Source organism: Cucurbita maxima, unplaced genomic scaffold (assembly GCF_002738345.1).
Source record: "Cucurbita maxima cultivar Rimu unplaced genomic scaffold, Cmax_1.0 Cma_Scf00082, whole genome shotgun sequence".
In the NCBI taxonomy this organism is placed as follows: domain Eukaryota; kingdom Viridiplantae; phylum Streptophyta; class Magnoliopsida; order Cucurbitales; family Cucurbitaceae; genus Cucurbita; species Cucurbita maxima.
Genome location: NW_019272098.1, coordinates 121,197 through 141,285, shown reverse-complemented (window position 1 = coordinate 141,285; position 20,089 = coordinate 121,197). Strand labels below are relative to the sequence as shown.

General features: G+C 37.2%; 9 non-coding genes across 9 annotated transcripts; all 9 read right to left on the bottom strand.

The window, feature by feature from the left end:
* Positions 1-1,185: 1,185 nt before the first annotated feature.
* Positions 1,186-1,257, bottom strand: TRNAD-GUC. Its single transcript has one exon. It is a non-coding gene; the product is annotated as a tRNA-Asp (tRNA).
* A 774-nt stretch (positions 1,258-2,031) lies between these two features.
* Positions 2,032-2,103, bottom strand: TRNAD-GUC. The gene has a single exon. It is a non-coding gene; the product is annotated as a tRNA-Asp (tRNA).
* Positions 2,104-2,879: 776 nt separating this feature from the next.
* TRNAD-GUC lies at positions 2,880-2,951 on the bottom strand. The gene has a single exon. It is a non-coding gene; the product is annotated as a tRNA-Asp (tRNA).
* A 1,672-nt stretch (positions 2,952-4,623) lies between these two features.
* Positions 4,624-4,695, bottom strand: TRNAD-GUC. Its single transcript has one exon. It is a non-coding gene; the product is annotated as a tRNA-Asp (tRNA).
* Positions 4,696-5,468: 773 nt separating this feature from the next.
* Positions 5,469-5,540, bottom strand: TRNAD-GUC. The gene has a single exon. It is a non-coding gene; the product is annotated as a tRNA-Asp (tRNA).
* Positions 5,541-10,400: 4,860 nt separating this feature from the next.
* On the bottom strand, positions 10,401-10,472 carry TRNAD-GUC. The gene has a single exon. It is a non-coding gene; the product is annotated as a tRNA-Asp (tRNA).
* Positions 10,473-12,092: 1,620 nt separating this feature from the next.
* Positions 12,093-12,164, bottom strand: TRNAD-GUC. The gene has a single exon. It is a non-coding gene; the product is annotated as a tRNA-Asp (tRNA).
* A 1,669-nt stretch (positions 12,165-13,833) lies between these two features.
* TRNAD-GUC lies at positions 13,834-13,905 on the bottom strand. The gene has a single exon. It is a non-coding gene; the product is annotated as a tRNA-Asp (tRNA).
* Positions 13,906-19,752: 5,847 nt separating this feature from the next.
* On the bottom strand, positions 19,753-19,824 carry TRNAD-GUC. Its single transcript has one exon. It is a non-coding gene; the product is annotated as a tRNA-Asp (tRNA).
* Positions 19,825-20,089: the final 265 nt, after the last annotated feature.

Here is a 20,089-nt window from a genome sequence, read left to right as displayed (position 1 = left end):
TGTATAGAACCTTTCAACGAGATAGTGCTTTTTCAACTCTCTCAAAATGGAATCTATTCCAAACATATATGCCATGGTTCTTTACTTCGACACGGTACAAATATCTAAATTTTCCATTTTTAGATACTTTTTCAGACCTATTGCCGATACTACGTATAAGTAGCAGCCAAAAATTTGTATCCATTTTTCGTGATATTATGCATGGATCAGCTATATCATGGCGAATTCTGCAGAAAAAATTGTGTCTTCCAAAAATCGATCCCAAACTACCGACATGACAGGTTCACCGCGGTCCAATTTCGAGTTCCGTTAAAATTACGGAAAGAAAACAACTAAAATCGCCGTTGCCGGGGATCGAACCCGAGTCACCCACGTGACGAGAAGAAATACTCACCACTATACTACAACAACTCATAAAAAATAAATTATTTCTTAACGCTCCAGATTTTACCAATCGTCTTTAGAAAAAGCGATCCATTGTCAACGCTCTAGATTTTATCAATCGAAGATTCGGAACAAGTAATCCAAATTCAAATCCGGTGAAAATTGTCAAAAGAAAATTAAACTTATTATTGCCGGGGTTCAAACTCATGTCTATCGAGTGACAAGCGGGAATACTCACTACTGTATTACATCGACCTCTGAAAAATATATTATTTGTAAACACACGGGAGAAAAAAGAATCCAATCCCGAATTTCAAATTCAAAAGAAAATTAAAAACAGTCTGCTGCGGCGGATCAAACTCGCAGGAATACTCACCACTCTACAACGACGACTTTGAACAATATAATATTTGTTAACACATCAGATTTTATCAATCGCCGTTACAAAAAGTAATCCAATTTTGAATGCGACTAAAATTGTCAAAACAAGATTAAACTTGTTGTTGTTCGGGATCAAACTCATGTCACTCGAGTGCAAGCAGGAATGCTCGCCCTTGTATTACAACGACCTTTGGAACATAATAACTCGAGTGACAAGCGGAAATACTCACCACTGTACCACTACAACGACCTCTGAAAACATATTATATGTTAACACACAAGATTTCATAAACAATTGTTCAGCCAACTTTCTTTTCAAACTACCGTTGTTGGGGTTCGATCCCAAACTACCGACATGATAGGTTCACCGCTGTCCAATTTCGAGTTCCGTTAAAATTACGGAAAGAAAACAACTAAAATCGCCGTTGCCGGGGATCGAACCCGGGTCACCTGCGTGACAGGCAGGAATACTCACCACTATACTACAACGACTCATAAAAAATAAATTATTTCTTAACGCTCCAGATTTTACCAATCGTCTTTAGAAAAAGCGACCCATTGTCAACGCTCTAGATTTTATCAATCGAAGATTCGGAACAAGTAATCCAAATTCAAATCCGGTGAAAATTGTCAAAAGAAAATTAAACTTATTATTGCCGGGGTTCAAACTCATGTCTATCGAGTGACAAGCGGGAATACTCACTACTGTATTACATCGACCTCTGAAAAATATATTATTTGTAAACACACGGGAGAAAAAAGAATCCAATCCCGAATTTCAAATTCAAAAGAAAATTAAAAACAGTCTGCTGCGGCGGATCAAACTCGCAGGAATACTCACCACTCTACAACGACGACTTTGAACAATATAATATTTGTTAACACATCAGATTTTATCAATCGCCGTTACAAAAAGTAATCCAATTTTGAATGCGACTAAAATTGTCAAAACAAGATTAAACTTGTTGTTGTTCGGGATCAAACTCATGTCACTCGAGTGCAAGCAGGAATGCTCGCCCTTGTATTACAACGACCTTTGGAACATAATAACTCGAGTGACAAGCGGATATACTCACCACTGTACCACTACAACGACCTCTGAAAACATATTATATGTTAACACACAAGATTTCATAAACAATTGTTCAGCCAACTTTCTTTTCAAACTACCGTTGTTGGGGTTCGATCCCAAACTACCGACATGATAGGTTCACCGCTGTCCAATTTCGAGTTCCGTTAAAATTAAGGAAAGAAAACAACTAAAATCGCCGTTGCCGGGGATCGAACCCAGGTCACCTGCGTGACAGGCAGGAATACTCACCACTATACTACAACGACTCATAAAAAATAAATTATTTCTTAACGCTCCAAATTTTACCAATCGTCTTTAGAAAAAGCGACCCATTGTCAACGCTCTAGATTTTATCAATCGAAGATTCGGAACAAGTAATCCAAATTCAAATCCGGTGAAAATTGTCAAAAGAAAATTAAACTTATTATTGTCGGGGTTCAAACTCATGTCTATCGAGTGACAAGCGGGAATACTCACTACTGTATTACAACAACCTCTAAAAAATATATTATTTGTTAACACACGAGAGAAAAAGGAATCCAATCCCGAATTTCAAATTCAAAAGAAAATTGAAAACAGTCTGCTGCGGCGGATCAAACTCGCAGGAATACTCACCACTCTACAACGACGACTTTGAACAATATAATATTTGTTAACACATCAGATTTTATCAATCGCCGTTACAAAAAGTAATCCAATTTTGAATGCGGCTAAAATTGTCAAAACAAGATTAAACTTGTTGTTGTTCGGGATCAAACTCATGTCTCACTCGAGTGCAAGCGGGAATGCTCGCCCTTGTATTACAACGACCTTTGGAACATAATAACTCGAGTGACAAGCGGAAATACTCACCACTGTACCACTACAACGACCTCTGAAAACATATTATATGTTAACACACAAGATTTCATAAACAATTGTTTAGCCGACTTTCTTTTCAAACTACCGTTGTTGGGGATCGATCCCAAACTACCGGCATGACAGGTTCACCGCTGTCCAATTTCGAGTTCCGTTAAAATTACGGAAAGAAAACAACTAAAATCGCCGTTGCCGGGGATCGAACCCAGGTCACCTGCGTGACAGGCAGGAATACTCACCACTATACTACAACGACTCATAAAAAATAAATTATTTCTTAACGCTCCAGATTTTACCAATCGTCTTTAGAAAAAGCGATCCATTGTCAACGCTCTAGATTTTATCAATCGAAGATTCGGAACAAGTAATCCAAATTCAAATCCGGTGAAAATTGTCAAAAGAAAATTAAACTTATTATTGTCGGGGTTCAAACTCATGTCTATCGAGTGACAAGCGGGAATACTCACTACTGTATTACATCGACCTCTGAAAAATATATTATTTGTAAACACACGGGAGAAAAAGGAATCCAATCCCGAATTTCAAATTCAAAAGAAAATTGAAAACAGTCTGCTGCGGCGGATCAAACTCGCAGGAATACTCACCACTCTACAACGACGACTTTGAACAATATAATATTTGTTAACACATCAGATTTTATCAATCGCCGTTACAAAAAGTAATCCAATTTTGAATGCGGCTAAAATTGTCAAAACAAGATTAAACTTGTTGTTGTTCGGGATCAAACTCATGTCTCACTCGAGTGCAAGCAGGAATGCTCGCCCTTGTATTACAACGACCTGTCTCACTCGAGTGCAAGCAGGAATGCTCTCCCTTGTATTACAACGACCTTTGGAACATAATAACTCGAGTGACAAGCGGAAATACTAACCACTGTACCATTACAACGACCTCTGAAAACATATTATATGTTAATACACAAGATTTCATAAACAATTGTTTAGCCAACTTTCTTTTCAAACTACCGTTGTTGGGGTTCGATCCCAAACTACCGGCATGACAGGTTCACCGCTGGCAAATTTCGAGTTCCGTTTAAATTACAGAAAGAAAACAACTAAAATCGCCGTTGCGGGGGATCGAACCCGAGTCACCTGCGTGACAGGCAGGAACACTCACCACAATACTACAACGACTCATAAAAAATAAATTATTTCTAAACGCTTCAGATTTTACCAATCGTCTTTAGAAAAAGCGACCCATTGTCAATGCTCTAGATTTTATCAAACGAAGATTCGGAACAAGTAATCCAAATTCAAATCCGGTGAAAATTGTCAAAAGAAAATTAAACTTATTATTGTCGGGGTTCAAACTCATGTCTATCGAGTGACAAGCGGGAATACTCACTACTGTATTACATCGACCTCTGAAAAATATATTATTTGTAAACACAGGGGAAAAAAAGGAATCCAATCCCGAATTTCAAATTCAAAAGAAAATTAAAAACGGTCTGCTGCGGCGGATCAAACTCGCAGGAATACTCACCACTCTACAACGACGACTTTGAACAATATAATATTTGTTAACACATCGGATTTTATCAATCGCCGTTACAAAAAGTAATCCAATTTTGAATGCGACTAAAATTGTCAAAACAAGATTAAACTTGTTGTTGTTCGGGATCAAACTCATGTCACTCGAGTGCAAGCGGGAATGCTCGCCCTTGTATTACAACGACCTTTGGAACATAATAACTCGAGTGACAAGCGGAAATACTCACCACTGTACCACTACAACGACCTCTGAAAACATATTATATGTTAACACACAAGATTTCATAAACAATTGTTTAGCCGACTTTCTTTTCAAACTACCGTTGTTGGGGATCGATCCCAAACTACCGGCATGACAGGTTCACCGCTGTCCAATTTCGAGTTCCGTTAAAATTACGGAAAGAAAACAACTAAAATCGCCGTTGCCGGGGATCGAACCCGGGTCACCTGCGTGACAGGCAGGAATACTCACCACTATACTACAACGACTCATAAAAAATAAATTATTTCTTAACGCTCCAGATTTTACCAATCGTCTTTAGAAAAAGCGACCCATTGTCAACGCTCTAGATTTTATCAATCGAAGATTCGGAACAAGTAATCCAAATTCAAATCCGGTGAAAATTGTCAAAAGAAAATTAAACTTATTATTGTCGGGGTTCAAACTCATGTCTATCGAGTGACAAGCGGGAATACTCACTACTGTATTACATCGACCTCTGAAAAATATATTATTTGTAAACACAGGGGAAAAAAAGGAATCCAATCCCGAATTTCAAATTCAAAAGAAAATTAAAAACGGTCTGCTGCGGCGGATCAAACTCGCAGGAATACTCACCACTCTACAACGACGACTTTGAACAATATAATATTTGTTAACACATCGGATTTTATCAATCGCCGTTACAAAAAGTAATCCAATTTTGAATGCGACTAAAATTGTCAAAACAAGATTAAACTTGTTGTTGTTCGGGAATAAACTCATGTCACTCGAGTGCAAGCAGGAATGCTCGCCCTTGTATTACAACGACCTCTTGTAACATAATAACTCGAGTGACAAGCGGAAATCCTCACCACTGTACCACTACAACGACCTCTGAAAACATATTATATGTTAACACACAAGATTTCATACAATTGTTTAGCCAACTTTCTTTTCAAACTACCGTTGTTGGGGATCGATCCCAAACTACCGGCATGACAGGTTCACCGCTGTCCAATTTCGAGTTCCGTTAAAATTACGGAAAGAAAACAACTAAAATCGCCGTTGCCGGGGATCGAACCCGGGTCACCTGCGTGACAGGCAGGAATACTCACCACTATACTACAACGACTCATAAAAAATAAATTATTTCTTAACGCTCCAGATTTTACCAATCGTCTTTAGAAAAAGCGACCCATTGTCAACGCTCTAGATTTTATCAATCGAAGATTCGGAACAAGTAATCCAAATTCAAATCCGGTGAAAATTGTCAAAAGAAAATTAAACTTATTATTGTCGGGGTTCAAACTCATGTCTATCGAGTGACAAGCGGGAATACTCACTACTGTATTACATCGACCTCTGAAAAATATATTATTTGTAAACACACGGGAGAAAAAGGAATCCAATCCCGAATTTCAAATTCAAAAGAAAATTAAAAACAGTCTGCTGCGGCGGATCAAACTCGCAGGAATACTCACTACTCTACAACGACGACTTTGAACAATATAATATTTGTTAGCACATCAGATTTTATCAATCGTCGTTACAAAAAGTTATCCAATTTTGAATGCGACTAAAATTGTCAAAACAAGATTAAACTTGTTGTTGTTCGGGATCCAACTCATGTCACTCGAGTGCAAGCAGGAATTCTCGCCCTTGTATTACAACGACCTTTGTAACATAATAACTCGAGTGACAAGCGGAAATCCTCACCACTGTACCACTACAACGACCTCTGAAAACATATTATATGTTAACACACAAGATTTCATACAATTGTTTAGCCAACTTTCTTTTCAAACTACCGTGTTGTTGGGGTTCGATCCCAAACTACCGGCATGACAGGTTCACCGCTGTCCATTTTCAAACTACCGTGTTGTTGGGGTTCGATCCCAAACTACCGGCATGACAGGTTCACCGCTGTCCAATTTCAAGTTCCGTTAAAATTACGGAAAGAAAACAACTAAAATCGCCGTTGTCGGGGATCAAACCCGGGTCACCTGCATGACAGGCAGGAATAATCACCACTATACTACAACGACTCATAAAAAATAAATTATTTCTTAACGCTCCAGATTTTACCAATCGTCTTTAGAAAAAGCGATCCATTGTCAACGCTCTAGATTTTATCAATCGAAGATTCGGAACAAGTAATCCAAATTCAAATCCGGTGACAATTGTCAAAAGAAAATTAAACTTATTATTGTCGGGGTTCAAACTCATGTCTATCGAGTGACAAGCGGGAATACTCACTACTGTATTACATCGACCTCTGAAAAATATATTATTTGTAAACACACGGGAGAAAAAGGAATCCAATCCCGAATTTCAAATTCAAAAGAAAATAAAAAATAGTCTGCTGCGGCGGATCAAACTCGCAGGAATACTCACCACTCTACAACGACGACTTTGAACAATATAATATTTGTTAACACATCAGATTTTATCAATCGCCGTTACAAAAAGTAATCCAATTTTGAATGCGACTAAAATTGTCAAAACAGGATTAAACTTGTTGTTGTTCGGGATCAAACTCATGTCACTCGAGTGCAAGCAGGAATGCTCGCCCTTGTATTACAACGACCTTTGGAACATAATAACTCGAGTGACAAACGGAAATACTCACCACTGTACCACTACAACGACCTCTGAAAACATATTATATGTTAACACACAAGATTTCATAAACAATTGTTTAGCCAACTTTCTTTTCAAACTACCGTTGTTGGGGTTCGATCCCAAACTACCGGCATGACAGGTTCACCGCTGTCCAATTTCGAGTTCCGTTAAAATTACGGAAAGAAAACAACTATATTCTAGATAATTACGTATTTACAAAATACCGTCTCAATTCATCCTATTTCTTCAGATCCGGGATGTGATATGGTTCCGAAGGATGAACTGGATATGGACAGTTCCAATAAGATTTCATTCTTGAACAAAAATCCATTTATTTATTTATTTCATCTATTCTATGACCGGAACAGGAGGGGATACACGTTACACCACGATTTTGAATCAAAAGAGAGATTTCAAGAAATGGCAGATCTATTCACTCTATCAATAACCGAGCCGGATCTGGTGTATCATAAGGGATTTGCCTTTTCTATTGATTCCTACGGATTGGATCAAAAACAATTCTTGAATGAGGTAGTCAACTTCAGGGATGAATCGAAAAAGAAATATTTATTGGTTCTACCTCTTATTTTTTATGAAGAGAATGAATCTTTTTATCGAAGGATCAGAAAAAAATTGGTCCGGACCTCCCCCGGGAATGATTTGGAAGATCCAAAACAAAAAATAGTGGTATTTGCTAGCAACAACATAATGGAGGCAGTCAATCAATATAGATTAATCCGAAATCTGATTCAAATCCAATATAACACCTATGGGTACATAAGAAATGTATTGAATCGATTCTTTTTAATGAATAGATCCGATCGCAACTTCGAATATGGAATTCAAAGGGATCAAACAGGAAATGATACTCTGAATCATAGAACTATAATGAAATATACGATCAACCAACATTTATCAAATTTGAAAAAGGGTCAGAAGAAATGGTTCGATCCTCTTATTTTGATTTCTCGAACCGAGAGATCCATGAATCGGGATCCTAATGCATATAGATACAAATGGTCCAATGGGAGCAAGAATTTCCAGGAACATTTCATTTCTGAGCAGAAGAGCCATTTTCATTTTCAAGTAGTGTTCGCTCGATTACGTATTAATCAATATTCGATTGATTGGTCTGAGGTTATCGATAAAAAAGATTTGTCTAAGTCACTTCGTTTCTTTTTGTCCAAGTTTCTTCTCTTTTTGTCTAACTCACTTCCTTTTTTCTTTGTGAGTTTCGGGAATATCCCCATTCATAGGTCCGAGATCCACATCTATGAATTGAAAGGTCCGAATGATCAACTCTGCAATCAGTTGTTAGAATCAATAGGTCTTCAAATCGTTCATTTGAAAAAATTGAAACCCTTCTTATTGGATGATCATGATACTTCCCAAAAATCGAAATTCTTGATCAATGGAGGAACAATATCACCATTTTTGTTCAATAAGATACCAAAGTGGATGATTGACTCATTCCATACGAGAAATAATCGCAGGAAATCCTTTGATAACACGGATTCCTATTTCTCAATGATATCCCACGATCAAGAGAATTGGCTAAATCCCGTGAAACCATTTCATAGAAGTTCATTGATATCTTCTTTTTATAAAGCAACTCGACTTCGATTCTTGAATAATCCACATCACTTCTGCTTCTATTGTAACAAAAGATTCCCTTTTTATGTGGATTATGTGGAAAAGGCCCGTATCAATAATTATGATTTTACGTATGGACAATTCCTCAATATGTTGTTCATTGGCGACAAAATATTTTCTTTGTATGGCTGTAAAAACAAACATGCTTTTTTGGAGAGAGATACTATTTCACCAATCGAGTCCGAGGTATCTAACATATTCATACCTAACGATTTTCCACAAAGTGGTGACGAAAGGTATAACTTGTACAAATCTTTCCATTTTCCAATTCGATCCGATCCATTCGTTCGTCGAGCTATTTACTCGATCGCAGACATTTCTGGAACACCTCTAACAGAGGGACAAATAGTCAATTTTGAAAGAACTTATTGTCAACCTCTTTCAGATATGAATCTATCTGATTCAGAGGGGAAGAACTTGCATCAGTATCTCAATTTCAATTCAAACATAGATTTGATTCACACAACATGTTCTGAGAAATATTTACCATCCGAAAAGAGGAAAAAACGGAGTCTTTGTCTAAAGAAATGCCTTGAGAAAGGGCAGATGTATAAAACCTTTCAACGAGATAGTGCTTTTTAAACTCTCTCAAAATGGAATCTATTCCAAACATATATGCCATGGTTCTTTACTTCGTCAGGGTACAAATATCTAAATTTTCCATTTTTAGATACTTTTTCAGACCTATTGCCGATACTAAGTATATGTAGCAGCCAAAAATTTGTATCCATTTTCCGTGATATTATGCATGGATCAGCTATATCATGGCGAATTCTTCAGAAAAAATTGTGTCTTCCAAAAATCGATCCCAAACTACCGGCATGACAGGTTCACCGCTGTCCAATTTCGAGTTCTGTTAAAATTACAGAAAGAAAACAACTAAAATCGCAGGTGACCCGGGTTCGATCCCCGGCAGGAATACTCACCACTATACTACAACGACTCATAAAAAATAAACTATTTCTTAACGCTCCAGATTTTACCAATCGTCTTTAGAAAAAGCGATCCATTGTCAACGCTCTAGATTTTATCAATTGAAGATTCGGAACAAGTAATCCAAATTCAAATCCGGTGAAAATTGTCAAAAGAAAATTAAACTTATTATTGTCGGGGTTAAAACTCATGTCTATCGAGTGACATGCGGGAATACTCACTACTGTATTACATCGACCTCTGAAAAATATATTATTTGTAAACACATAGGAGAAAAAAGAATCCAATCCCGAATTTCAAATTCAAAAGAAAATTAAAAACAGTCTGCTGCGGCGGATCAAACTCGCAGGAATACACACCACTCTACAACGACGACTTTGAACAATATAATATTTGTTAACACATCGGATTTTATCAATAACCGCTACAAAAAGTAATCCAATTTTGAATGCGACTAAAATTGTCAAAACAAGATTAAACTTGTTGTTGTTCGGGATCAAACTCATGTCACTCGAGTGCAAGTAGGAATGCTCGCCCTTGTATTACAACGACCTTTGGAACATAATAACTCGAGTGACAAGCGGAAATACTCACCACTGTACCACTACAACGACCTCTGAAAACATATTATATGTTAACACACAAGATTTCATAAACAATTGTTTAGCCAACTTTCTTTTCAAACTACCGTTGTTGGGGTTCGATCCCAAACTACCGGCATGACAGGTTCACCGCTGTCCAATTTCGAGTTCCGTTAAAATTACGGAAAGAAAACAACTAAAATCGCCGTTGCCGGGGATCGAACCCGGGTCACCTGCGTGACAGGCAGGAATACTCACCACTATACTACAACGACTCATAAAAAATAAATTATTTCTTAACGCTCCAGATTTTACCAATCGTCTTTAGAAAAAGCGACCCATTGTCAACGCTCTAGATTTTATCAATCGAAGATTCGGAACAAGTAATCCAAATTCAAATCCGGTGAAAATTGTCAAAAGAAAATTAAACTTATTATTGTCGGGGTTCAAACTCATGTCTATCGAGTGACAAGCGGGAATACTCACTACTGTATTACATCGACCTCTGAAAAATATATTATTTGTAAACACACGGGAGAAAAAGGAATCCAATCCCGAATTTCAAATTCAAAAGAAAATTAAAAACAGTCTGCTGCGGCGGATCAAACTCGCAGGAATACACACCACTCTACAACGACGACTTTGAACAATATAATATTTGTTAACACATCAGATTTTATCAATCGCCGTTACAAAAAGTAATCCAATTTTGAATGCGACTAAAATTGTCAAAACAAGATTAAACTTGTTGTTGTTCGGGATCAAACTCATGTCACTCGAGTGCAAGTAGGAATGCTCGCCCTTGTATTACAACGACCATTGGAACATAATAACTCGAGTCACAAGCGGAAATACTCACCACTGTACCACTACAACGACCTCTGAAAACATATTATATGTTAACACACAAGATTTCATAAACAATTGTTTAGCCAACTTTCTTTTCAAACTACCGTTGTTGGGGTTCGATCCCAAACTACCGGCATGACAGGTTCACCGCTATCCAATTTCGAGTTCCGTTAAAATTACGGAAAGAAAACAACTAAAATCGCCGTTGTCGGGGATCGAACTCAGGTCACCTGCGTGACAAGTAGGAATACTCACCACTATACTACAACGACTCATAAAAAATAAATTATTTCTTAACGGTCCAAATTTTACCAATCGTCTTTAGAAAAAGCGACCCATTGTCAACGCTCTAGATTTTATCAATCGAAGATTCGGAACAAGTAATCCAAATTCAAATCCGGTGAAAATTGTCAAAAGAAAATTAAACTTATTATTGTCGGGGTTCAAACTCATGTCTATCGAGTGACAAGCGGGAATACTCACTACTGTATTACATCGACCTCTGAAAAATATATTATTTGTAAACACACGGGAGAAAAAGGAATCCAATCCCGTATTTCAAATTCAAAAGAAAATTAAAAACAGTCTGCTGCGGCGGATCAAACTCGCAGGAATACTCACCACTCTACAACGACGACTTTGAACAATATAATATTTGTTAACACATCAGATTTTATCAATCGCCGTTACAAAAAGTAATCCAATTTTGAATGCGACTAAAATTGTCAAAACAAGATTAAACTTGTTGTTGTTCGGGATCAAACTCATGTCACTCGAGTGCAAGCGGGAATGCTCGCCCTTGTATTACAACGACCTTTGGAACATAATAACTCGAGTGACAAGCGGAAATACTCACCACTGTACCACTACAACGACCTCTGAAAACATATTATATGTTAACACACAAGATTTCATAAACAATTGTTTAGCCGACTTTCTTTTCAAACTACCGTTGTTGGGGATCGATCCCAAACTACCGGCATGACAGGTTCACCGCTGTCCAATTTCGAGTTCCGTTAAAATTACGGAAAGAAAACAACTAAAATCGCCGTTGCCGGGGATCGAACCCGGGTCACCTGCGTGACAGGCAGGAATACTCACCACTATACTACAACGACTCATAAAAAATAAATTATTTCTTAACGCTCCAGATTTTACCAATCGTCTTTAGAAAAAGCGACCCATTGTCAACGCTCTAGATTTTATCAATCGAAGATTCGGAACAAGTAATCCAAATTCAAATCCGGTGAAAATTGTCAAAAGAAAATTAAACTTATTATTGTCGGGGTTCAAACTCATGTCTATCGAGTGACAAGCGGGAATACTCACTACTGTATTACATCGACCTCTGAAAAATATATTATTTGTAAACACACGGGAGAAAAAGGAATCCAATCCCGAATTTCAAATTCAAAAGAAAATTAAAAACAGTCTGCTGCGGCGGATCAAACTCGCAGGAATACTCACCACTCTACAACGACGACTTTGAACAATATAATATTTGTTAACACATCGGATTTTATCAATAGCCGCTACAAAAAGTAATCCAATTTTGAATGCGACTAAAATTGTCAAAACAAGATTAAACTTGTTGTTGTTCGGGATCAAACTCATGTCACTCGAGTGCAAGTAGGAATGCTCGCCCTTGTATTACAACGACCTTTGGAACATAATAAATCGAGTGACAAGCGGAAATACTCACTACTGTACCTCTACAACGACCTCTGAAAACATATTATATGTTAACACACAAGATTTCATAAACAATTGTTTAGCCGACTTTCTTTTCAAACTACCGTTGTTGGGGATCGAACCCAAACTACCGGCATGACAGGTTCACCGCTGTCCAATTTCGAGTTCCGTTAAAATTACGAAAAGAAAACAACTAAAAATCGCCGTTGCCGGGGATAGAACCCAGGTCACCTGCGTGACAGGCAGGAATACTCACCACTATACTACAAGGACTCATAAAAAATAAATTATTTCTTAACACTCCAGATTTTACCAATCGTCTTTAGAAAAAGCGATCCATTGTCAACGCTCCAGATTTTACCAATCGTCTTTAGAAAAAGCGATCCATTGTCAACGCTCTAGATTTTATCAATCGAAGATTCGGAACAAGTAATCCAAATTCAAATCCGGTGAAAATTGTCAAAAGAAAATTAAACTTATTATTGTCGGGGTTCAAACTCATGTCTATCGAGTGAAAAGCGGGAATACTCACTACTGTATTACATCGACCTCTGAAAAATATATTATTTGTAAACACACAGGAGAAAATGGAATCCAATCCCGAATTTCAAATTCAAAAGAAAATTAAAAACAGTCTGCTGCGGCGGATCAAACTCGCAGAAATACTCACCACTCTACAACGACGACTTTGAACAATATAATATTTGTTAACACATCGGATTTTATCAATAGCCGTTACAAAAAGTAATCCAATTTTGAATGCGACTAAAATTGTCAAAACAAGATTAAACTTGTTGTTGTTCGGGATCAAACTCATGTCACTCGAGTGCAAGCAGGAATGCTCGCCCTTGTATTACAACGACCTTTGGAACATAATAACTCGAGTGACAAGCGGAAATACTCACCACTGTACCACTACAACGACCTCTGAAAACATATTATATGTTAACACACAAGATTTCATAAACAATTGTTTAGCCAACTTTCTTTTCAAACTACCGTTGTTGGGGTTCGATCCCAAACTACCGGCATGACAGGTTCACCGCTGTCCAATTTCGAGTTCCGTTAAAATTACGGAAAGAAAACAACTAAAATCGCCGTTGCCGGGGATCGAACCCGGGTCACCTGCGTGACAGGCAGGAATACTCACCACTATACTACAACGACTCATAAAAAATAAATTATTTCTTAACGCTCCAGATTTTACCAATCGTCTTTAGAAAAAGCGACCCATTGTCAACGCTCTAGATTTTATCAATCGAAGATTCGGAACAAGTAATCCAAATTCAAATCCGGTGAAAATTGTCAAAAGAAAATTAAACTTATTATTGTCGGGGTTCAAACTCATGTCTATCGAGTGAAAAGCGGGAATACTCACTACTGTATTACATCGACCTCTGAAAAATATATTATTTGTAAACACACGGGAGAAAAAGGAATCCAATCCCGAATTTCAAATTCAAAAGAAAATTAAAAACAGTCTGCTGCGGCGGATCAAACTCGCAGAAATACTCACCACTCTACAACGACGACTTTGAACAATATAATATTTGTTAACACATCGGATTTTATCAATAGCCGTTACAAAAAGTAATCGAATTTTGAATGCGACTAAAATTGTCAAAACAAGATTAAACTTGTTGTTGTTCGGGATCAAACTCATGTCACTCGAGTGCAAGTAGGAATGCTCGCCCTTGTATTACAACGACCTTTGGAACATAATAAATCGAGTGACAAGCGGAAATACTCACTACTGTACCAGTACAACGACCTCTGAAAACATATTATATGTTAACACACAAGATTTCATAAACAATTGTTTAGCCGACTTTCTTTTCAAACTACCGTGTTGTTGGGTATCGAACCCAAACTACCGGCATGACAGGTTCACCGCTGTCCAATTTCGAGTTCCGTTAAAATTACGGAAAGAAAACAACTGAAATCGCCGTTGCCAGGGATCAAACCCGGGTCACCTACGTGACAGGCAGGAATACTCACCACTATACTCCAACGACTCATAATAAATAAATTATTTCTTAACGCTCCAGATTTTACCAATCGTCTTTAGAAAAAGCGATCCATTGTCAACGCTCTAGATTTTATCAATCGAAGATTCCGAACAAGTAATCCAAATTCAAATCCGGTGAAAATTGTCAAAAGAAAATTAAACTTATTGTTGTCGGGGTTCAAACTCATGTCTATCGAGTGACAAGCGGGAATACTCACTACTGTATTACATCGACCTCTGAAAAATATATTATTTGTAAACACACGAGAGAAAAAGGAATCCAATCCCGTATTTCAAATTCAAAAGAAAATTAAAAACAGTCTGCTGCGGCGGATCAAACTCGCAGAAATACTCACCACTCTACAACGACGACTTTGAACAATATAATATTTGTTAACACATCGGATTTTATCAATAGCCGTTACAAAAAGTAATCCAATTTTGAATGCGACTAAAATTGTCAAAACAAGATTAAACTTGTTGTTGTTCGGGATCAAACTCATGTCACTCGAGTGCAAGCAGGAATGCTCGCCCTTGTATTACAACGACCTTTAGAACATAATAACTCGAGTGACAAGCGGAAATACTCACCACTGTACCACTACAACGACCTCTGAAAACATATTATATGTTAACACACAAGATTTCATAAACAATTGTTTAGCCAAGTTTCTTTTCAAACTACCGTTGTTGGGGTTCGATCCCAAACTACCGGCATGACAGGTTCACCGCTGTCCAATTTCGAGTTCCGATAAAATTATGGAAAGAAAACAACTATATTCAAGATAATTACGTATTTACAAAATACCGTCTCAATTCATCCTATTTCATCAGCTCCGGGATGTGATATGGTTCCGAAAGATGAACTGGATATGAACAGTTCCAATAAGATTTCATTCTTGAACAAAAATCCATTTATTTATTTATTTCATCTATTCCATGAACAGTTCCAATAAGATTTCATTCTTGAACAAAAATCCATTTATTTATTTATTTCATCTATTCCATGACCGGAACAGGAGGGGATACACGTTACACCACGATTTTGAATCATAAGAGAGATTTCAAGAAATGGCAGATCTATTCACTCTATCAATAACGGAGCCGGATCTGGTGTATCATAAGGGATTTGTCTTTTCTATTGATTCCTACGGATTGGATCAAAAACAATTCTTGAATGAGGTATTCAACTCCAGGGATGAATCGAAAAAGAAATATTTATTGGTTCTACCTCCTATTTTTTATGAAGAGAATGAATCTTTTTATCGAAGGATCAGAAAAAAAAGGGTCCGGACCTCCCCCGGGAATGATTTGGAAAATCCAAAACAAAAAATAGTGGTATTTGCTAGCAACAACATAATGGAGGCAGTCAATCAATATCGATTGATCGGAAATCTGATTCAAATCCAATATAACACCTATGGGTACATAAGAAATGTATTGAATCTATTCTTTTTAATGAATAGATCCGATCGCAACTTCGAATATGGAATTCAAAGGGATCAAATAGGAAATGATACTCTGAATCATAGAACTATAATGAAATATACGATCAACCAACATTTATCAAATTTGAAAAAGGGTTAGAAGAAATTGTTCGATCCTCTTATTTTGATTTCTCGAACCGAGAGATCCATGAATCGGGATCCTAATGCATATAGATACAAATGGTCCAATGGGAGCAAGAATTTCCAGGAACATTTCATTTCTGAGCAAAAGAGCCATTTTCATTTTCAAGTAGTGTTCGCTCGATTACGTATTAATCAATATTCGATTGATTGGTCTGAGGTTATCGATAAAAAAGATTTGTCTAAGTCACTTCGTTTCTTTTTGTCCAAGTTTCTTCTCTTTTTGTCTAACTCACTTCCTTTTTTCTTTGTGAGTTTCGGGAATATCCCCATTCATAGGTCCGAGATCCACATCTATGAATTGAAAGGTCCGAATGATCAACTCTGCAATCAGTTGTTAGAATCAATAGGTCTTCAAATCGTTCATTTGAAAAAATTGAAACCCTTCTTATTGGATGATCATGATACTTCCCAAAAATCGAAATTCTTGATCAATGGAGGAACAATATCACCATTTTTGTTCAATAAGATACCAAAGTGGATGATTGACTCATTCCATACGAGAAATAATCGCAGGAAATCCTTTGATAACACGGATTCCTATTTCTCAATGATATCCCACGATCAAGACAATTGGCTAAATCTCGACTTCGATTCTTGAATAATCCACATCACTTCTACTTCTATTGTAACAAAAGATTCCCTTTTTATGTGGATTATGTGGAAAAGACCCGTATCAATAATTATGATTTTACGTATGGACAATTCCTCAATATCTTGTTCATCCGCGACAAAATATTTTCTTTGTGCGGCGGTAAAAAAAAACATGCTTTTTTGGAGAGAGATACTATTTCACCAATCGAGTCACAGGTATCTAACATATTCATACCTAACGATTTTCCACAAAGTGGTGACGAAAGGTATAACTTGTACAAATCTTTCCATTTTCCAATTCGATCCGATCCATTCGTTCGTCGAGCTATTTACTCGATCGCAGACATTTCTGGAACACCTCTAACAGAGGGACAAATAGTCAATTTTGAAAGAACTTATTGTCAACCTCTTTCAGATATGAATCTATCTGATTCGGAGGGGAAGAACTTGCATCAGTATCTCAAATTGTCAACCTCTTTCAGATATGAATCTATCTGATTCGGAGGGGAAGAACTTGCATCAGTATCTCAATTTCAATTCAAACATGGGTTTGATTCACACTCCATGTTCTGAGAAATATTTACCATCCGACAAGAGGAATAAACGAAGTCTTTGTCTAAAGAAATGCCTTGAGAAAGGGTAGATGTATAGAACCTTTCAACCAGATAGTGCTTTTTCAACTCTCTCAAAATGGAATCTATTCCAAACATATATGCCATGGTTCTTTACTTCGACACGGTACAAATATCTAACTTTTCCATTTTTAGATACTTTTTCAGACCTATTGCCGATACTAAGTATATGTAGCAGCCAAAATATTGTATCCATATTTCGTGATATTATGCATGGATCAGATATATCATTGCGAATTCTTCAGAAAAAATTGTGTCTTCCAAAAATCGATCCCAAACTATCGGCATGACAGGTTCACCGCTGTCCAATTTCGAGTTCCGTTAAAATTAAGGAAAGAAAACAACTAAAATCGCCGTTGCTGGGGATCGAACCCGGGTCACCTACGTGACAGGCAGGAATACTCACCACTATACTACAACGACTCATTAAAAATAAATTATTTCTTAACGCTCCAGATTTTACCAATCGTCTTTAGAAAAAGCGATGCATTGTCAACGCTCTAGATTTTATCAATCGAAGATTCGGAACAAGTAATCCAAATTCAAATCCGGTGACAATTGTCAAAAGAAAATTAAACTTATTATTGTCGGGGTTCAAACTCATGTCTATCGAGTGACAAGCGGGAATACTCACTACTGTATTACATCGACCTCTGAAAAATATATTATTTGTAAACACACGGGAGAAAAAGGAATCCAATCCCGAATTTCAAATTCAAAAGAAAATAAAAAACAGTCTGCTGCGGCGGATCAAACTCGCAGGAATACTCACCACTCTACAACGACGACTTTGAACAATATAATATTTGTTAACACATCAGATTTTATCAATCGCCGTTACAAAAAGTAATCCAATTTTGAATGCGACTAAAATTGTCAAAACAAGATTAAATTTATTGTTGTTCGGGATCAAACTCATGTCACTCAAGTGCAAGCAGGAATGCTTGCCCTTGTATTACAAGGGCCTTTGGAACATAATAACTCGAGTGACAAGCGGAAATACTCACCACTGTACCACTACAACGACCTCTGAAAACATATTATATGTTAACACACAAGATTTCATAAACAATTGTTTAGTCAACTTTCTTTTCAAACTACGGTTGATGGGGTTCGATCCCAAACTACTGGGCATGACAGGTTCACCGCTGTCCCATTTCGAGTTCTACTCACCACTGTACCACTACAACGACCTCTGAAAACATATTATATGTTAACACACAAGATTTCATAAACAATTGTTTAGTCAACTTTCTTTTCAAACTACGGTTGATGGGGTTCGATCCCAAACTACTGGGCATGACAGGTTCACCGCTGTCCCATTTCGAGTTCCGTTAAAATTACGGAAAGAAAACAACTAAAATCGCCGTTGCCAGGAATCGAACCCGGGACGCCTGCGTGACAGGCAGGAATACTCACCGCTATACTACAACGACTCATAAAAAATAAATTATTTCTTAACGCACCAGATTTTACCAATCGTCTTTAGAAAAAGCGATCCATTGTCAACGCTCTAGATTTTATCAATCGAAGATTCGGAACAAGTAATCCAAATTCAACTTCAGTGAAAATTGTCAAAAGAAAATTAAACTTATTATTGTCGGGGTTCAAACTCATGTCTATCGAGTGACAAGCGGGAATACTCACTACTGTATTACATCGACCTCTGAAAAATATATTATTTGTAAACACACGGGAGAAAAAGGAATCCAATCCCGTATTTCAAATTCAAAAGAAAATTAAAAACAGTCTGCTGCGGCGGATCAAACTCGCAGGAATACTCACCACTCTACAACGACGACTTTGAACAATATAATATTTGTTAACACATCAGATTTTATCAATCGCCGTTACAAAAAGTAATCCAATTTTGAATGCGACTAAAATTGTCAAAACAGGATTAAACTTGTTGTTGTTCGGGATCAAACTCATGTCACTCGAGTGACAAGCGGAAATACTCACCATTGTACCACTACAACGACCTCTGAAAACATATTATATGTTAACACACAAGATTTCATAAACAATTGTTTAGCCGACTTTCTTTTCAAACTACCGTTGTTGGGGATCGATCCCAAACTACCGGCATGACAGGTTCACCGCTGTCCAATTTCGAGTTCCGTTAAAATTACGGAAAGAAAACAACTAAAATCGCCGTTGCCGGGGATCGAACCCGGGTCACCTGCGTGACAGGCAGGAATACTCACCACTATACTACAACGACTCATAAAAAATAAATTATTTCTTAACGCACCAGATTTTACCAATCGTCTTTAGAAAAAGCGATCCATTGTCAACGCTCTAGATTTTATCAATCGAAGATTCGGAACAAGTAATCCAAATTCAAATCCGGTGAAAATTGTCAAAAGAAAATTAAACTTATTATTGTCGGGGTTCAAACTCATGTCTATCGAGTGACAAGCGGGAATACTCACTACTGTATTACATCGACCTCTGAAAAATATATTATTTGTAAACACACGGGAGAA